The 20,659-nt window shown below is 36.6% G+C and overlaps 1 protein-coding gene across 4 annotated transcripts in view; it reads right to left on the bottom strand.

Moving 5' to 3' along the window:
* The window catches only part of TENM3 (teneurin transmembrane protein 3), a 3,393,579-nt gene that overhangs the window by 917,526 nt on the left and 2,455,394 nt on the right, over nt 1–20,659 (bottom strand). For all 4 annotated transcript variants that reach the window (XM_072622672.1, XM_072622671.1, XM_072622669.1 and 1 more), the window contains one exon: nt 11,903–11,974. The gene's annotated coding sequence lies outside the window, so the exon portion shown is untranslated. The remainder of the gene's footprint in view (nt 1–11,902; nt 11,975–20,659) is intronic.

Below are 20,659 nucleotides of genomic sequence, written 5' to 3'. Positions count from 1 at the left end.
TTAAGCAAGTGAATAGGAAGACTCCTCCCCCTCCATTCACATATACACAAACGGACTGAAATTCACACATAGACACCCAGGCAAGGACATGCAATTCCCTGTTGCTAAAGCAGAAAGTCTCCTTGAGTAGCAACAAGACGTCTGGGCTGTCTTGATTTCTATGATGACTGACTTATCTCCCCCAGGCTATGTAGGTCAGAAGAATACAGGAACACAAATATAAAATCACAACAGAATGTATCACAAATTGGTCCTAAGGAGCAGGACAAAGATGCCTTAATTGTCCACATGAGAGAAGGATTTTAACCTCTTGCATGAAAAATTACACACTCTTCTTGGAGATAACAGCATTTATAATAAGGCTTTAACTTTAACTGTTCCAGGATAATTGAAACAGTCTCTCTAAATGAATGTGCTGCAACATTCGGGCAGCAGCATTTTCAAAAGCACCAGTTGGTCCACTTTTAGAAAGGTAGGTTGCTGCTCTGTTGGAAAAGTGAGATTGGCTTTTATGATTTTTTTTTTAACAAACAGTGTTTGAAAGCTTTTTTTGGCACTCGAATGATCTGTGTGGAAAAAGGAAAAGTTTCCCTTTATAGAGGACAAAAAAAAAATCTTTTACCCTCAACATGCCACTCATCTGAAGATGCCTTTGTTAATTTCCACTAAGGTTGTATCATCTCACAAATAATATTTCTTTGAAAGCAGTTCATTCCCAAACTCGTGGCACTATGGCATTCCACCCTCCCCTCTACCTTTTTTCACTGAAATTTTACAAATCAATAGGGAGTGTTATTATCTATAGATACTCATGTATCTGAATAAAGCTAATATGACAAAAATCTGATGAGTCCAAGTAAATACCTTTCTCAGGAGAGTGTTTATTGCTGCTGAGAGTTTATTCCCGGTTATTTTGCAATGTGTAGGCACATAAAGAAATCACCTGCTAGTCACATGGATATCAAGAGAATAAAAGGAAGATAATTTCAGGTTTATTTTTTAAGGGGAAAAAAAGTTAGATTATGAGAAATACATTTCAACATTTATGTTACTAAGCTCCCTATCCTTCTTTATGGTTAAAAATTAACCATTTGGAAATACTATGAATTGCCTTTAAAATGCCAGTAGAAAGAGACAGAATATCTTCCTTAGAAATCAGCCATGACCCATCAGGCTTTGACTATATGTTGTTAAGCTATTTGACCTTTGGCATGACCTTATCTGTATAAAAGTGAACCATATCAAATTGGTGGTGTTGGTTGGTTTTACTGTTATTTTAACCTCTAAAATAGAAAACACATCATAAATTATTTAGATAAATTCATAGCAGGTTATTCTGGAAAGTTTGGATATCAAGAGGATCACTTTTTAGGGGACTGTGGATTTGCATTCAAGGACCATTTTCACTGTCTTCAGAGGCTCATCACCATATTGGCTTCAGGGTGATAAATTTTTAACCATAATATAGTCTCTAAGACCATCGACCAAGTGATAGTGGATGGATTTTGATCTGCATCACATCAAAGGAATTCAAAGGAATATCTACAATGATGAAGTCAAAGATGCCTGAAGTATTGGGGAAGGTAATGTGAATGCAAAGCTGAAACCTACTGACATTCAATTGCAAATGCTCATCTACTGAAAGTAGAAAGCATCACTCTCGGGGATGGAGAGCTCCCTTTAAGTCCTGTGTAATGAGTTTTCAGTTATTCCATATTTGGTAGAAGGCTAATCTAGAAACAGGGAGGATTTCCTGGTCAAAAACTCAGTTCTCATTACAAATGTTAACCTTGCCATAGATTGACTTTATTTGCCTCTGTGAGTTTTTGATGATACTGTGCTCTATGATCCAAGGTCTAAGAAGAAGGCCTTCTTACTGATTGAGTCCACTGAAAAATAGCTATGTTGCCTATCAATCAGTACATATATTCAATAATCAAATCATATGCCATTGGGTGATTAGAGAGTTAGTATTTGGAGTAAGGAAATGGTAACATTTCTACTCAGACTTAAAAAAATACACAGTACCATCCACTTGAATTTCTTTCAATATAGTTCAATCTAAACATTCTCCCCATACCAAAGACTAAAATATTAATCCTTTTTAGGGAGCTGGTATGAGGAAAGCATTTTATAAATCTTAAGCTATATTGATGTGAGCTATTATTATTATCTAGCCATGGTTTGGATATCTCATTTTGTTATATAAAAATATCAATAATATCTTTTGCATTACTAAGTACCAAATGGAAGGGTCCTGGAAAAGACCCCATTATTAGAAAACCATGGGAAGGCTCATAGTGGGTATAAATAAGCTCCAGCTACCACCAGTCTTGTTATCATCAAAGCCTGGAAGAGATGACGGCTGACTGCATAAGATGCATGAAGAATCGGCAGATGGATATTTGTGTACTACTCCCATAACACCAAAGAAATCAAAAGGAATGCTTTTCACCCTTGGGTAGGCCTTTTATGGAAGATACAGAAGCAAAATGCAGGTAGTCCCAAAAGTTTTAGTGCAGTCCTAATCTCTAGTAGCTTAAAGCTTCACTAAGACTTTTGGGACAGGGAGCGCATACAGCGCAGCCCAGGAAGCATGGAGCACAGGCCTACATGGCAGGGACAGGACCCTGAACAGACTTCAGGGAGCCACCGACAGCACCAGTTCCTAGATTGCTCAACCCACAAACAGCTTCAAAGGTCAGTGGGAGAGCTCCTTCACCTAGGAGAAGGGAGCATAGTCTGGAGTGGCAGCCCTGGGAGACCTTCACCTGAAGCCCCTGGAGGAATTGAGCAGCTGATCTGAATCTCAGCCCTGGGATATAGAGGTCTTTCAGACATTCTTGATGAAAAGACCAGACCTGAAAAGAAAATTTTGACTTTCAAACATAAGAATTAAGAGAAGCATGAATAGGTAAACAGGAAAGAGAAATCATAAAGGACTTTCTGAGGTTGAACTATTTACATTCCTACATGAAAAGACAATATTTGTAACTCTTGAGACTTTTCTCAGTATTTGGGTAGTTAGAGGGATTATACACACACACACACACTCACACACACACACACATATAAACAAAGAGCACAAGGTGAGTTGATAAAGAAGGGATGAAATCTAAAAAAATAAAAATTACAGGATGAGAGGGGAATATATTGGGTGGAGAAAGGGAGAAATGGAATGGGGTAAATTACCTCTCATAAAAGAGACAAGAAGAAGCTGTTTCAATGGAGGAGAAAAGGGAGGAGGTGAAAGGGAAACAGTGAAGCCTAGTCTCTTCACATTTGACTTAAGGAGGGAATAACATCATCACTCAATTTGGTATGAAAATCTATCTTACACTACAGGAAAGTAGAGGAGAAGGGGATAAGCAGGGTGGGGGGGATGATGGAAGGGAGGGCAAATGAAAGGGGGAAGTAATTAGAAGTAAACACTTTTGGGAAGGGACAAGGTCAAATGAGAGAATAGAAAAAGAAAGGGGGGACAGGGTAGGATGGAGGGCAATATAGTTAGTCTTACACAACATGAATATTGTGGAAGTCTTTTTCAAAATTACACATATATAGCCTGTATTGAATTGTTTGCCTTCTCAGTGGGAATGGCTGGGGAGGGAGGAAGGGAGAGAAGTGGGAATTCAAAGTATTAGGAATGAATGTTGAGAAATGTTTTTGCATACAATTGGGAAATAAGAAATATAGGTAATGGGGTATAGAAATCTATCTTTCCCTACAAGAAAAGACAGAAGAGGGGGATAAAGGAAGGGAGGGGTGTGATAGAAGGGAGGGCGGATTGGGGGAAGGGATAATCAGAATTCGAGATGTTATGGGTTAGGGGCAGGGGAGAGATGGGGAGAAAATTTGAAACTCAAAGTTTTGTTGAAATGAATGTCAAAAACTAAAAATTAATAAATAAATATTTAAAATTAAAAAAAGAAATATTGAAGGAATTATATGAAACATTGAAAAGTAAAGAAATATGACATTGACTATATCTTTGGAGTTATAGACAACAAAAATTATAAATTCATGTTATACCCTTGCCAAAAGCTGAATATGATCATGGTATCTTAAATGAAGGGCATACTAATATGTTAAAGGATATATGTATATATCTTTTGGGGGGGCTCAGACTAATGATGCATTAATATTGGAAATTAGAGGTATGATGACAATTACACAATCTCTTGTTTCGCTTTTTGTTGCAGTTGGTAGGTTTTAGCTTATATCCTCATTTTTTTCTAATTTTATTTTCTCATTCTCTTGTTATATTTGAAAAATTTTACTTGTTAATGCAAATCAAAATAAAATACATATTTTTTAAATGATAAAAAGAAGACTTTTGGGACACCCTGTATAGACCTGAGTTGCACATGATAAAGTTACGATCCACCCTATTGAATAGAGTGCCCAATTGAAGTCCATTGGAGATAGTGCCCAAAGTGATGATTAGGATTCACTGAAGTATTCCAATATTAATTAAGGAAACAAATTAGTAAAAACAATACAAGAATTTTGAGTTTTCCTTAGGTAAGTGCTACCAGTGTACTTATTATTCTGTTATCTGATGGTTTTCTTAAAGGTACAGAAAGGACACAGAGTCCCAGAAATAAACACATAGACTAGGACAACGCTTATAAGAAAACCTAACAACTATTTCTGTGCTATTAAGACATTTCCACCTTTCCTTGCCTTCCCTTGCCTTCCTTTTCTCACAGAATCTCTGAGGTAAAAGAATTATTTACAGGATTTAATCTAAGACTTGAATGAGAATTTTTCATTTAACTTTTCTGCTAAGAAATAACCTAGCTTTTGTTTCAATACTTTGCGTAAGGTAAATAAAGTAAATAAATAAATAAATATAAAAATATAAAAAAAAAGGTAAAATAAAGTAATAACTTTGAGTAATACTCCTTGTATTCCAAGGCATCCCTTTCCACAATTGTACAGCTATAATTTCTATTTAGTTTTTCCTTATTTCGAGTCTTGGCATTTTTCACCCACTGTCCTTAGTTCTGTCTGCTGAGGTAGACCTAAGCTAGTCCCTTCCTTTTTCTTTTTCTAGGTGATAGCTATTCAAATACTAAATGACAATAATTTTCACTGTCTTGTTTTCTACTGTCAATTGCTATCAGAAATAACATTTTTTTTAATGTCTGAAGGGGGTTAATGGTCACACCTCTTGAGTTCAGTTTCAGATGTGTTGGATTACGCAATCATCATTTGGAAGGAGACCTTTGCAATTCAAGACAGAGTGACATGATCACTTCCCTTATAATTCTCTGTGATATATCTGATACAGTAATTGCTGAGGAGGACGCACTCAGTGTTTCCATAGCACGTACAATGGCTTATAGAATCATATATTTTTATTTGGAAGAGAGCTCATGTGCTGTCTAGTCCCTCATTTTATATTTTCAGAAGCTAAAGTCCATGGAGATTAAAGGATTTGCCAAGTAAGGTGACAATCGGTACAATGAGAATAAGGATTTGAACCCAGGCCCTCAGACTCCAGCTCCTGCGCCCTTTCACCGTCCCTCTAGATTTTTTTTTTCTGAGATCTGGGGGAACATTTAAAAGTAATCAGCCACACATTCATGAAGACCTCTATTTTTTTCCACATCATTTTACAGTAATGTTCCTGTCTGAATCCAAGAATAATTACGTTGTTGTTTCAAGAGCCCTGAAATCTCTGGGGCTCTTGCCTATCTGGGCAGTTTTCTTTATCTGAAGCACAGATTAAACTGAAATAAAGAAAGTATGACTTTTGAAATGCTTTTTCAAATATATTTATATTTTCAATAGTCATTTTCTTCTCTTGTTTGCTACATTTAGTTTGTTCACATCGGAATAAATGTATTCTAAGTTAATATTAGCTCTTTATAGGACAATTAAAAAATGATGTAGTAAGTAAAGTTTTTTTTTTATCCTAGCCATAACAAGCAGTAAAAGAAAATCTTTGAATTCTACTCCTTTCTAGGGGGAAAACATTTTAAGAAGGAAAATTTATTCTGTCCCTTAGCTTTTTTTTTAATTGAGAGAAAGTGCCACCTCAGATATAGAGTATAGGCAGACATAGATATTCACACTCTGAGATTCTCTCGTGTAGAGTCAGAATGCAAACATTAGCAATCCAGAACATCCACTCTGCCTGAACATTCCCTTGGGGACTTGCTTTCCAAGTCGCTATAAAATCAGATTGGCAGCTCACACATGCCTCATGCCAAGCTCCGAGAGATGGTGCCTCTACTCCTCATGCCAGTGCTCAAAAATAGCTTCACTCATCCAGGGGTAAGAAACTCAAGGACACAGTTAATCATTTCTTGAATCTCTCCCCAAAGTGCAACAATCACCCAACTCCTCATCACCGAATCCTGAAGTGTTTTTGTCCAGCTTGGAGAGTTGAATCTTTTGCCTCCCCTTGTTGCCTCCCTCCCCCAATCAAGCTTTGTGCTATATGAAGATAGCAGCTGGGTGGTGCAATGGATAGGACGTAGGCCTGGAGGCAGGAAGACCTGAGTTCAAATGTGGTTTTAGACACGTGCTAACTGTATGACCCTAGGCAAGTTATTTAACCTCTGTTTGCCTCAGTTTCCTCATCTGTAAAATGGAGATATGTCAAATATAATAATATATCTGTGTATGTATAAGCATAAATGTATATGTGTGTCTATATATACATACATGCACCTATATATGGGTGTCTATACACACACACACACACACACACGTAATAATCATAGTACTTCCCCCCCAGGATTGTTGTGAGGTTCAAATGAGATAATTGTAAGGTGTAATATAGTAAGCTGTATGTAAATATTAGCTGTGATGATGATGACAGTGTCAGGACAGATGACTTCCCTTTTTCATTCTGTCATTCATAGGGTCAGAACTTTAAGAGGCAGCTAGGTGGACTTGGAGTCAGTAAGCCCTGGATTCTAATGCTGCCTTTGACTGCTACTGTACATGTGACCTTGAGCAAATCATTTAACCACTCTCAGCATCAGTTTCCTAACCTGTATGATGGTCATACTAATAGTTCTTCCATCCGTGACTTGTGATGGATGAGACAGCATGAGTAAGGTACTTTGTAAACCTTCAAGATCTCTGTAAATGCTATCATTTTTACTGTTGCTGTTGCTAAGATAAAGAACACTAGACGTCATCTAATTCAGTCTCCTTATTTTATGAATGAGCAAACTGCAGCTGAGAGCTGGTGACTTGTCCAGGCTTCTCAAGGTCATAATAGTCTGAGGCAGCATTTGAACCTTCAGGAGTTTAGTTCATCACCCCATCTACTAAGCCATCCTGGCTGTCACCCATGGGATCTAGTTCTTTCAGCTGTTACAAAGTCTGAGGTATAGCCCTAAACAAGCTAATGAAAAAATGTTTTGATGATATACAGGAGAACTATCCTTTTGGATGACTTTCTGCACCTTTGCTTTTCCCTCACTACTTGGTGTTCCCTTTTTGTCTGTTTCAGAGCTACTAAATTCTTCTAGCTGAGTACAGACAGTAAAACAAGAGATATTCATTTTAGCTATTTTTCATTTCTAATAAGAGGTCTGGTAAAGGAAAATCATTGCTAGTGGGGATGATATTCCTGGATGATCTTAAGGATTATAATTTTTCTTTTCCCTACTACTGAATTGGATATTTCAAATTTGAAATATATTTTTATTTTTTTATTTTATTGGCAGACCTCCTATAGGCAGCATATACTTTTACATTTTGTCAGGATCCTCTCTGTTGAAAGTTACTTATATTTAGGTTCTAGTACTATTGAAAGCATTGATATTTAGGTTCTAGAAATCCCATTTTCATTTTGTGGTCCCTACTTATTATTTCATGAAGCAGAGGGAGCTCATGATGACAAAGCTTCCTTTATTAATGCTGATTTCTACCTGGTCTCTAACTTACAGTGGACTGAGACACTTACTCAGTCAGAGGGACTTGAATCGAGGTCCAACTCTTGAAGCCACTGTAATACAGCCATCATTCTGCCATCATTGTTGTTGCTCAGTTGTGTCTGCATTTGGGGCTTCTTTGGCAAAGATACTGGAGTGGTTTGCCATTTCCTTCTCCAGTTCATTCTACAGATGCAGAAACTGAGGCAAAGAGTGATTTGCCCTGCTAGTAAGTATCTGAGATCACATTTGAACTCAGGTCCTCTCGATTCCAGAGCTAGTGCTCCATCTACTGTGCCACCTAGCTGCCCCAACTCCATCATACCATCTCATATTTTTTTTATTATCTTTTAAAATGTATATTTAAAGGCAGTGCAGAATAATAGAGAAAGCATCGACTTGGAGTTTAATGAAATGGGTTCTAGTACTGCTCCTGACATTTCTTAATCACTGTGTAACTCCATGTTATGGTGACCATAGCACTTAAACTTTTAGTCCTTTAGTTATTTCAGCCATAAAATAAGGAAAATAATATTTTCTCTACGAGCCTAGCAGGATTGCTATGAGGAAAACTCAAATACCTTAAATTATTATGTGAATCAGTTATTACTATTAAATATGTATTTGTGGTAATAACTTATGATTTTATCAATATAGGGATCTCCCAGCAAGAAAACTCCCTTTACCAAGACAGATGTGTAACTGCTCTACAATTTAAAGTCTTGGAGAATTTCCTGGGAGACAAAGGGAGATGACATGACTTTCTCCAGCATCCCATAGGGATGTATGAGTCAGAGGCAAGGGTAGAGCTTGAATCTGTGTTCTTAACTCCAGTGATAATTTTCTCTTCTTCGCACCACACTCTCTCACTATCTTACAAAAGGAGATATTTCCTTTGGGTTACATTTCAATGTCGGAATACCCTTTAAACCACAATGAATAAAGATAACTGCAACTAAGAATATCTTTGATCTAAGTAGTAAAAAAAAAAATAAGCAATCATTTTGATAATCATTTTGGGAGCTGTTCCTCTAGAAAATTTCATCAAAAATGCACATCTGTAAGACTTCTTAAAATTACTATTCACTCCTAAAAAAACAGACGATAAGATGGGTACCCAGAACTGCTGAATTCTGGGTAGGTGCAAGGGAAGTGATAACTTTATTTTCCTCATCAAGAGAAATGCTAATATGTGTTGCGTTAGGCAACGACCTACTCAAGCAACAGCAATCTCTCCTATGAGGAAATATTAGTCAATGCTTCTCTCAGAGGAGCACTAAAACATTCAAGTTTATATATTAGCTATTAAAGACTAAATGCTCATCCTAGAAAATCTCCCTCTAAAAGAAGAGTGCTTTTCATGTAATTGACAAGAGAAGGGTTTGAAGAGAGGGTACTTAAAAGACAAGGGGAGGTTGACATGCTTTATTAGAGTGGTATTCATAGAAAGTGGGTTTTTTTTTCCTAAGATGGAGAATACAGATACTAGAACAAATTCTAGAGAACTGAAGGAATCTCATCAACAGTGTACTTCAGAGAGCCAAGGATTACTTTTGCAATGCCTACTGGATTATATTTTTTATAGCAGAGAGCCCATGAGTGATAGCATTTCTGTGTTAAGGATTTTGGAATTAGGTGTACCCCTCCCATTAGTAATGAACACTTGTGTATCCAGTTCCCTGCATACTACAGTGATAAACTCTACACATTTTAAACTATATAGAATAACTTTTTGCAGCAATAAGCTCTTTTTCAAATTTGAAATACATGGAGGTACATAGAGCACAGTACCCTGAAAAGAAAAGTAAAGCATTTCAGTTGAACAGCTCCTTGACTGTCCAACTTCAAATAAATTTCTGGGCTCTTTCTTTTCATATTCCTTGTGCAAAATATATGTTGAAATTCATGCTGAGAACTAAAAAACAACAACTCCTAATGAGCTAAACAACTGTACTCCATCAACAATCTGTTATCTTCAATAGTTTTAGCAGAAAAATACAGCCATTTTCTGACTGCAAAGGAAGGAAACAGAAGGTACCCTGTATGAAATGTTTGTATGAGTTGTGTATCAAGTCCTTCATTTAAAGCTTTAGTTTGGCATTGATTAATTGCTCACAGGGAATATTGTATAACTTTACATGTGTTTATTAAAGACCTCTCATCACTTTTCTTTGTAATTGCTTTGGGGGAAATGCCCAGTGTCTGGAAGGGACATTAAAGAAAATTATAGAGAGATATCATGGAATATAACATTTAGACCATCATTTCCCCCTCCTGCTTTCTCCCTCCCTCCCTCCTCCTTCCTTCCTACCTTCCTTCCTTCCTTCTCCTTTCCTTTCCTCTCCCTGCTCTTCCTCCCTCCCTTCCTCTCTCTCTCTCTCTCTCTCTCTTTCTCTCTCTCTCTCTTACTCTCTCTCTCTCTTTCTCTCACATACACTCTCTCTCTTTTATGGAGGGCCAAGGCAAGGCAATTAGGGTTAAGTGACTTGCCCAAGGTCACACAGCTAGTAAGTGTGTCAAGTTTCTGAGGTCAAATTTGAACTCAGGTCTGTCTTTCTGACTCCAGTGCTGGTGCTCTATTCATCACACCACCTAACTGGTCCATTCCTTTCCTCTCTTACTCCCTTTTCTTTCCTTTCCTTTCCCTGCCTACTTCCCTTTCCTCCCTTCCTCCCTCTTTCTTTCTTTCATTCTTTTTCCTCTTTTCCCTCCCATTTCCCTTCTCCTCTTCCTCCCTTGCACATTCTTTCCTTTCCTTCCTCCTTTTCATCCTTCCTTCCTGCCTTCCTCCCTCCTTCTCCACTTTCATTTTATCTCCACACTTGTACAAATGTGTCCCTCTGCTTTTTATTATATGTAATTGATCTGTATCAACTTCAGAGGAATCTGTTGTCCTGAACTCATTTTATACATTTAATTCAAATCTAATGAAATGAATCATCCCAAAAAGAACAAAATGTCAATGACATTTCAAAGTACAGTAATAAGATACCTTTTAAAAAATTGTTTGAATGATCAATACCAAAAGGAATTATGATCAAGTAACGGCGCTGTTCTGATGTGTAGATGGTATTATTCCCACATGCTGGTATTTCATAATTAAAGGTCTTTTTCTCCGTGGGAAATTTTACTGAATTTTGCATTAAAAAAAGAAACAAACCATCAGTCACGAGGTTGGAAAACTTAAACAGCTCGACCCATTAAACCCTTAAAGTACAGAGAAATGCTGAACACTAAGAAACTAGCGATCTTTTAAGGTACGATACTGTACAAACATTAATGAGCAAAATGCTTATCAGATAGCATGTCCTGAATTCTTTTGTAGATTTCTAGTAGAATATACTTTCCATTTGGTGGAAAGCCCTCAGACTATGGCTTTAAATGAATCTTTTTGCAAGGTTCACAAGCTTCAAATTACTAGACCATGGTTGCCATTGAGAAAAATCACTGAGCTATAGCGAGAGGAGAAAAAAAAATAACCAGGTACAAGTTTAATTCTCTAAGATTGCCATGTAAGCGCTGCTCAAAAAGAATTAAGATTTGTAGGAAACGAGAGCTCCCAAACAAACCATATTAGAAGAGGTGAAACGCATAGTATGTCAACCACAACTTTTTTCTTTTCTTTTCTTGTTTGAGTTTGGCATAATGTTTACAATTGTAGAAAATTCCCTTCATTCAAAAGACAAGACCGAAAGCTTCTGTCTTCTTCCTTTTGTCCAGACAGGTGCTAGAGAGAAACCATAGCTTTTATTGTACCATAAATAACTCTGGACCTAGAAACAACAGTAACAACCCACAGTCGAGTGCAGTGTGCTCTTTAGGACTTGTTTACCATTCAGCTGACGAGTGGAAGTTAATAGTACTACGTACCAAACCACCAATAGACTCAGTGCAGATTGGTTTATTTTACTGTTGCAAACAAATAATATGCTCAATAAAAGACCTTTTATTAAAATCCGTAAACGTCTCAGACATTTCTAACTGTAAGACATATAACTTACCTGCCCTTCTTTTAAGAATTCTTTTAATTTTCTGTTGCTTTACAGATTTTGTTTTCCTTGGGTTTTGAAGATCTGGAATGAAAAAAGATGAAACATCTGTACAGAAGGGATATTTATATGAAAAAAGCAAAGTATTCACCAAAATATAGACTGTTCCTGTTGATTCTCAAACCACTTTATAAGTAAAGAGAATTATTCGAACATCATTTAAAAAAATCTAAGGGAGCTAAATGGGCAAGGAACTGAGGCATGCTTTATCAAAAGGCAGTGTAACAGTGTAGATAGCGCTAGGTTGGAAGACTAAATTCAGAGATTAAAAGGGACTTTAAAGGCTACAGAATCCGACCTCTACCTTTTACCAATGAGGAAACTGAGGCTCAGAGGGGTTAAATGACTTGTTCAGTGTCACATAGATGGCTGAATTTCAGAGATGAGATAGAAATCCATGACTTCTGGCACCAAATTCTACGTTCTTTCTATGAGTCGATGAGTCAGTTTGACCATTTTCCGTTCCTACTGCTAACACTTACATGGTGTGTGAGAATAAGAAATCACTGAATCTTTCTTGAATTTAAGCTTTTTTTTATCTGAAAAATGGGCATGGATTCTTGTGAGGCTCAAACGTGACAAAGTATATGAAGTATCATTCATACACACACATACACGTATATACATAGAATACACACACACACATATATATATCTGTTATTATTACTACTGCTTCTGTAGTGCTTATATAACTTGAGTTATAAAATACAGAGTCTTCATGACTTTCTGTGGTGGATCAGTCAGTCAGTTAGTATGTCAATAAACAGATTTTAAACTCCAACCAGGTTTTAGACACTGTACTAAGTGCTGGGGATATGGAAAAAGGCAAAAGACAATTCCTGTTGTGGAAGATTACAATTAAATGTTAATATGAAAGGTCATAGTCTAGCAGAGAACATACAAACTATGTACAAATAAACTAAATACAAGGCAAATTGTAAATAATCAATAGAGGGAAGGCACCAGAATTAAGGGGGAGTGGGAAAGTCTCTCTGTAGAAAGTGAATTTTAAATGGGACTTAAAGGAAACCAGGGAAGCCAGAAGGCTTCCATGAGGAGGGTAGACATTCCAGGAATGGAGTAGAACCAGTGAAAATTCCCAGAACTGGGAGTCTTCCACATCTTTGGGAAGAAGTGAGTTGATCATAAATGGAACTAAGACATAGGGCATCTAAATCTTACTTGAATGCTAAGCTGACAGTCTCTTTATTCCAGCTACTCTTTATGAATTATATTCAAGGATGCCTAAGGGCACAACACATGATGAATTCCCTTGTAGTCCAAATATCTAGCACAAGGGACCTAACACAGAGGAGGCCCTCAAGCAGTGCCTGTAGGTGATGATAATAAAAAAAGAATTCCATGTTTCTGCATTTTAATTGCACATATCAGGACTACCATGATATTAGAATCCTAGAAATAACAAGAAATTCAGGGGATCATTTTGTTCAACTTCTACCAGAATTATGAAATCCCTTTACCAGGTCCTAATCACAGATCTGCCTTGACTGCTAAAAGATCTTCATTGATGGGGGCTACACCATGTCTTGAGGAAGCCCACTTCATTTGGGACAACTCTAATCAGGAGGAAGTTGCTTTATGAGCTGAGCCAAAGTTTGCTTTCCTGCACCAAGCGTAGACTATGGCTTTTCATCTTTAATGTTGCAACAACTTGAAATGATTTTGAATGATCAACAAATGGTAATAGCTAAAATTTAAATAGAGCTTAAAATTTGCAAAACACTTTACACACATTAAGAGCCCACGAGGCAATTACTATCATTATCCACATTTTGCAGATGAGGAAACTGAGGTAGATCGGTTCATGACTTGCCCAGAGTCACACAACTGGTTGATGAGTGGATGTGAGTGATTTCAAATTCAGTGCAGTAACCCTGTTGCTCCTGGTTTCATCTCTTCACCCTCAATATGCACATAAAAGTCCAAATTTAGAGGACAATAAAATTTCATAAGTATAGAGAATGGTTTCCAAAATGAATCCATTTATATGCAGGGAACATGAGAAGGCATGGAGGGCATGGCTCTGAACATAGTCACAGAATTCATTCTCATTCCTGGAAATGGACACTAACAAAGGATTATAAAAGAATATCAGATGTTAAGAATTATCTGAGTTGTGCTCTGGGGTTTGACTACTTTCTGGTAGATTGGGAGTGTGTGTGTATGTGTATGTGTGTGTGTGTGTATGTGTGTGCGCGCACACACATGCACGTGCACACACATTTATGCATATGTGCATGCTCAAGTATAAACACATAATCAGATAATTTTTCCATTTAACACAAAACCCTTGGAACATGAAAACAAAATTTATCCTAGCCATTATATGATTTATTCTCTTCCCTTCCAGGTTCTAAATGTCCCTAACAGGCAGTCAGTCACCAAGCATCTATTAAGACAATGAAGTAAGACTGACAATTGTTTCAGTCTTTGTAAATGTTGTGTCTTCTGAAAGTTCCATCTGTAATAACTATCATCCATTCATAGAGACTAAAGGGCAGCATAAGTCATTTAAGAAAGACGTTTGAAACCTATACACAATACAATATGCTATATTATGCGTGAGATAAAAATTTGTGCAAAACAGGATTCTTGCCTTCATGGTGCTTATGATTTAGACTATATAAAAATGTATTTTTTATTCATTTGACAACTTTTCGTTGATTATCTGTTATGTACTAGGCCTAGTATAAGATTTAAGGATAAATATTATATGATATCTTCCTTTAATGGTATTTTAAAGAGATGCAGAAGATATGAATACATACAATATAAATTAAAATATAGATGCATTAGAGGAGTATAAAGTTTTATAGACTCAGTTAAAGGAGAGAGTGATTTTCCACTAGGAAAATTTCAGGACCTAACTTGGAGGAAGTAACATTAGAGTTGGACTTCAAGGGAAGGTTGGAATTAGATCAGAAAAAAAATGTGGAGATGGTGGGTTGACAGTTGGAGAGGAGATTACAGAATGAAACTCATGCCATCCCATGACTGAAGTTATTAAGGTATAAAAGTGCAATGTGGGCAACTAGGTGGAACAGTAGATGTAGTACCAGGCCTGGAGATGTGAAGCCCTGAGTTCAAATCTGACCTCAGACACTTACTACCTGTGTGACCCCAGGCAAGTCACTTAACCCTCTTTGCCTCAGTCTCCTCATCTGTAAAATGGGCCAGTGAAGGAAATGGCATCTCACTCAAGTGTCTTTGCTAAGAAAACTCCACATGGGGTCACAAAGAGTTGTATGTGACTGGCAAGACTGAACAATAACAAAGCATACAAAGCATGTTTGGGGAATAAGACTGTCTGAAGCAGGGTTAATATTGGGTAGTACTTGGAAGGACAGTGTGGGCAAGGCTGTGGATAGACTTCAATATAGAGTTAACAGGTATGGACTTTATTAGGGAGGGAAAGGAGAGGTTCATGAGTTGAGGGATGAAACAATTAAATGTTTTCTTTCTCTAATTTTCAGGCTTAACTGGCTTCTTCTGATGCCTAAAAACATGCCCAAGATTCCTCCAAATTAAAAACCAAAAAAATGCAATAAAACTCTTTTCCTTTGGCCTGACAGTCATTAAAATTATCAGTCTAGATTTCTCATTAGAAAAAAGTTACCTGCATGAGTTGCCTCTGTTACTCACTTCTCAATCTAGTATAATCTAGATTTCTGCTTTGCCATGCCATTGAAACAGCTCTCTCCAAGGTTCTCATTAGTATTTTAATTGTCAACCATAAAATAGCCTTTCTTTAGTCCTCATTCATTTTGATCATTTGATAATGATGGTGATCCCTTCCTCCTGAATAATTTATTTTCCTTGTGTTTTCATTGCATTATTCTCTCATCTATGTTTTGTTTCCTAAACTCGTCTCCTGAAATTCAGTCCTAAGAGCCTCTTTTCTTTCCATATCATCTCTTCTTATGGTCTCATTAGCTCTTATGTGTTTCATGATTAACCCTTTTTAGATGACTCCCAGATGTTTGCTTGTATGTAGGCTTAGCCTGTCCGTCTCATCAGCTGTGTTAGATTATCTTCCCTCCTAGTCATGAAAACACTTCCATTCAATATGTCCAAAATAGAGCTTGTTATCTTCAATCTCTAAATTTGCCTTTCTTCTGCTCAATTTCTGTTGGGTGCATCACCATCCCTTCACTCATCCTTATAACCGCAGCAACAACCATGTCTTATATGTAATAGGCACGTATTAAATTCTTGCTAGATTGTATTAAATGGTATTCAAGATATAATCTGGAGGTTTTATACAAAGTGGATTGGCGGGATGAGAGTCTGAAGAAAGGGAAATTAGTTAGGCGACTATTATTTTATTTGTTACAATCTTATCATAATATATCAGAATCAAAACCAGACAGTAAGAATGGAAAGAGAGGTAGATGTGATCATTACTATAAGGAAAATATCAATGGAACTTGGTGACTGGCTGAACGAATCCGTGTAGAGGAAAGGAAAAGGTCAAAGATCACTGAGGTATCATGGTTGTAAAGAATGGTAATTACACTAGTCGGTAACAATAATTTGAGGTGTTGTTGGGAGACTCAGATAAGGCTAATAGACAGCTGATAATTCTATCTAAAACGTATGAGGGGGGTTGGGGCTAAAAATGAAACCATTAGATTGGATAAGGTCACTTAGATTGAGAGTATAAAGGAACAAGGACAAATCTTTGAGAAAAACTCATAAGTATGAGAAGTATCAGAGGAGCCAGAGAAGGAGCAATCTGAGAGGTAGGAGGAGAACAAAGGAGAATTCAGTGTCATAGAAGTCAAAGAAATCATAGAAGCGATAGTCAACCATGTGAGATTAATTTTAAATTTAATTTAATTTTCAGCTCTCCATTCTCTCCCTCCCTCTTTTGTCTCCCTCCATGGATAGAGTAAGAAAAACAAAACCTGTTGAAACCTGGATAGTCAAGCAAAACAGATTCCTACATTAACCATATTTAAAAAAAAAAAGCTTCAATCTCTATTCTAGGCACATTACTTCTTCATCAGGAAGAGGGGTAGTATATTTCATCATAAACTCTCTGGAATTATAGTTGGTCATGTAGTTGGGGAGCAAGGAAAATGAGACTTAACAAATAACCCTTTGGATGTGATGGTTCAGAAGACACCACTAGCCCATGAGACAACAAAGGAGTGGAGTGGGAGGGATTGAAGCCAGATTGAAAAGGTTTGAGAAGTGGGTGGTAAAGAAGCTAAGGCAGTGAGGGTAGATTTTTGTCCTTTGAGATCCATTAGAATGGAGTAAAGATCCTTCTTATAAGAAAAGAAGAATGAAAAGACTGAGTGAATCTGTAGAAAAATTTGAGAAAAGTAAGGCACAGAAATAATTTGCCCTATTTGTCATTGATATCAAGTAGTAGAGAAAGAATTTGACCCCAGGTCTTCTGATGCCAAAGTTAGTTCTCTATCCATCGCATCAAAGTAAAGCTATGATCTGCATCCAACCATCCATTAATTTTTTAGTAAATCAACATTTATTAAATGTCTGCTATGCTCTAGGCACTGGGGTAAGCATTGGGGGTACAAAGGCAAAAAACTCAAAACAAATGAAAACTATAACCAGTCTCTCCTCTCAATTTGTTCACAGTCTAACAGGGTGAGATAACATGCAAAAAAAAAAAAATGTGCAAACAAGATATGTACAGGATAAATTGGGGACAGGTTCAGAGGGAAGGCACTAGCATGAAGGAGGACTGGGAAAGGTTTCTTGCAGAAAGTGGAATTTGAGCTGAGGCTTTAAGGAAGCTGCGGAAGCAGAGATAAAAAAGGGAGAGTTTCAGGTATGGGGAACAGCTGGAGAAAATGCTCTTGTCAGGAGATAGACTGTCCTGTGTGAGTACAGTAAGAAGACGAGTGTCAATTCTCTCTATTCATTGATCTAACAAATATTTGTTAAACTTTTTCTAAAAGCTTATAAAAAGAAAACCTTAAACATCTCTCCCTTCAAGAGAGCTTATCTTCTACTGGGGGAAAATAATTTGTACAGAAAAATAAATTTGAAATGGATTAAAAAGTCATTTCTTTGGGAGGAGTACAAGTAAACAGAGGGAGTCAGGATAGGGTTACTGTAAGAGGTGGCATTCATTTTGAGCCTTGAAGAAACCAATGATTCTATAAGCTAGATGTGAGGAGAGAAGGCCTTGAAGGTGTACAACTGAATTTGAATTAGAATGCCACATAGGAGTACAGCAAGTAGACCAGTTTGTTATTAGATGATAAACTCCCTCAGGTCTAGGGATTATCTTTTTGCCTTTTTCTTTCCCCAGTATTTAGCACCATGTCCAGCACATAGTAGGTGCTTAAACAATGTCTACTGATTGACAGGAATGTAAAATATGTCATTGATAATAATAACACACCTAAAAAATGTAGGCTAGATCTAAATAGTGAAGAGCCCAGAAAATTTGCGTGGGTGAAGACAATATCTATGTCAATGAAATAATAGATTTCTGAAGTAATGAATATAATATCAAATATTAGAAAGCTTACGCAGCAAAAAGAAGGCACGTTGATGACAATCCAACTAGAAAGACCACCGATGGCATTCCTAGTACCAGAGGTATTTTGCTGCTTATAATTTTGCTTTTTCTACAAAGATGTGGATGACATAAACAAATATTTTCTTAACTCAATAATATTTATTCTGCTTTACTTTCTATTTCCTAGTTTCCAATTTTTTTTTTTACTAATGAACTCATTCTTTATTTTACACAATTGTTGCTTATGTCAAGATTCACTTTCTATGAACAAATTAGGAAAATTCTCAATTCTTGATGGTGTTTTAGCTACAGTGACCCTTACATTAAAGTCTGGCATGCTATGGGTTTCGGTGTGTTAGTTTGGACATGGATTTATATTTCCCTTAATCCCAAGCAAAACTAAATTTTAAAATGAGCCCTTATTATAGCAATGTATGACTTTTCTTTTGAGGAATATTGCGACTTCTCTGGAAAAATGCATCTATCAAGAACTCCTGAATCTGCACTTTCTCTCAGACCAATAGTAAATCTTTTGAATTTCATCTCTTTTCTCCAACCCACATGAACAGGCATTTATTTCCATTTTTTTCTTCAAGGGCCAAAAACATTAAACAAATGAAATTAGTTATCAAACTTCACAAATGCATCATTTAAATGAAATCATTTGACAGGACAATGGTCAAATCAACAATTCTCTCCCTTTCCCCCTCCCCCCCAAAAGCCTCATCTGAGGCAAATGCCTGCATTCTTTAGTCAGACAATCTCCATGGACTGGCATGCTGATAATTTACTTTGTTATTAACAACAGGGCATGGTCACATGAGCAGAGATAGCAGGTACACTTCAATAATAACAGTTTTATACAGAAAATGCAGTTTAGTAATAAAGATAATCATTAATGAGAAAAACCTGCTCTTAGATCTTTAATGAGTGAAAATTCTTTTGTGGCAGGCTGCCCATGAAACTCTCCCTGGACGCAAAAAAAAAAAAAAAATTCTTTAAAAAACAAACAAACAAAAACCTTTCACCAGATTAAAGGTAAAACCTGCTGAGATGTAATTTTCCATTTACAGGGTGCCAATGATCTGTCACACACACTTAAACTAGCTGGTGTCATAAGAGAAGGAATCATTAAGAAATGTCCTCCCTGGGATATAATCTATGGTCAAAATGTGTATGGTAATCAGAGCCCTACATCTTTCCTGACTAAAACTAAAATAAAGCTGACTTGGTTTAGAGGTAGAAAGGAAAGTGGAATCGTTCAAGAGAAGCCAGACCTAGAGCAAATGTTTTCAATTAGGTATTCACCTCTCCTGAGCAAATTTTTAAATTCAACAGTGCTTTCATGCCAATTAACACATACACACACACACACACATACACAGTCACATGGATACATGAGCACATGTGAGTACTCGTGCACAAACACACACACACACACCCCAGAAGCTGTAACAACAGCAAGAACTACAACTCGTTTTTTTCCCTCTTAAACATTTTTACACTTGTTCTGGCATGTAAGGCCAAACATTTTTAACTTTGAACAAGGCAGAAAAAAAGAGTTTAAGCCTGGAACATTTTATTACCTAAATTAATGGCAGCCAAGAAGATCTTTTCTGCTATACATTCAACAACATTTCAAAACTCCAAATAAGCTAAAACGAGTAAACTACCTCATTTTTTGACCTAGATTACTGCTTAAACAAAGGTACATTTTCTTCATTTACCTGAAAAGCAATTAGGTCCGCTGGTGACAGGCCTGTGAAAAATGTAGCTGCACAACGGAAGCTTTTATATTTGGAGAAAAAAAATTAAAGCTGAAAGGTTTGCATTTTTTTTTTCAGACAATGTTCACTTTGGGACTATAAATGCAATTCCAAAATTTAAATTGGTTTGGGATTAGGATTATTGCTATTGTTAAACATGATTGAAAATATTAAAAAAAAAAAAAGATTTTTTTTTTTCCATTTACCCTCTAGATTCCAAATTTAGAGACCAGACATCCATGTATTATATACAAGATGTAGCTAGAAGGACTTTTGTAATTAAATAAAAAAATTAACCAGGGGTTGTTTTAGAATATTTAGTAAGCTAGATTTCCACTTCAAAGAGGGAAGAAAGAAATATTCGAAAACTGAATGTTGACTTATTTATATTTGCAAATCACTCAACTATTCCCAGCTCTCTGA

This window comes from Notamacropus eugenii, chromosome 7 (assembly GCF_028372415.1).
Source record: "Notamacropus eugenii isolate mMacEug1 chromosome 7, mMacEug1.pri_v2, whole genome shotgun sequence".
Taxonomy (NCBI): domain Eukaryota; kingdom Metazoa; phylum Chordata; class Mammalia; order Diprotodontia; family Macropodidae; genus Notamacropus; species Notamacropus eugenii.
The sequence above is the reverse complement of the archived record's forward strand: the minus strand, read 5'-3'. Positions and strand labels throughout refer to the sequence as shown.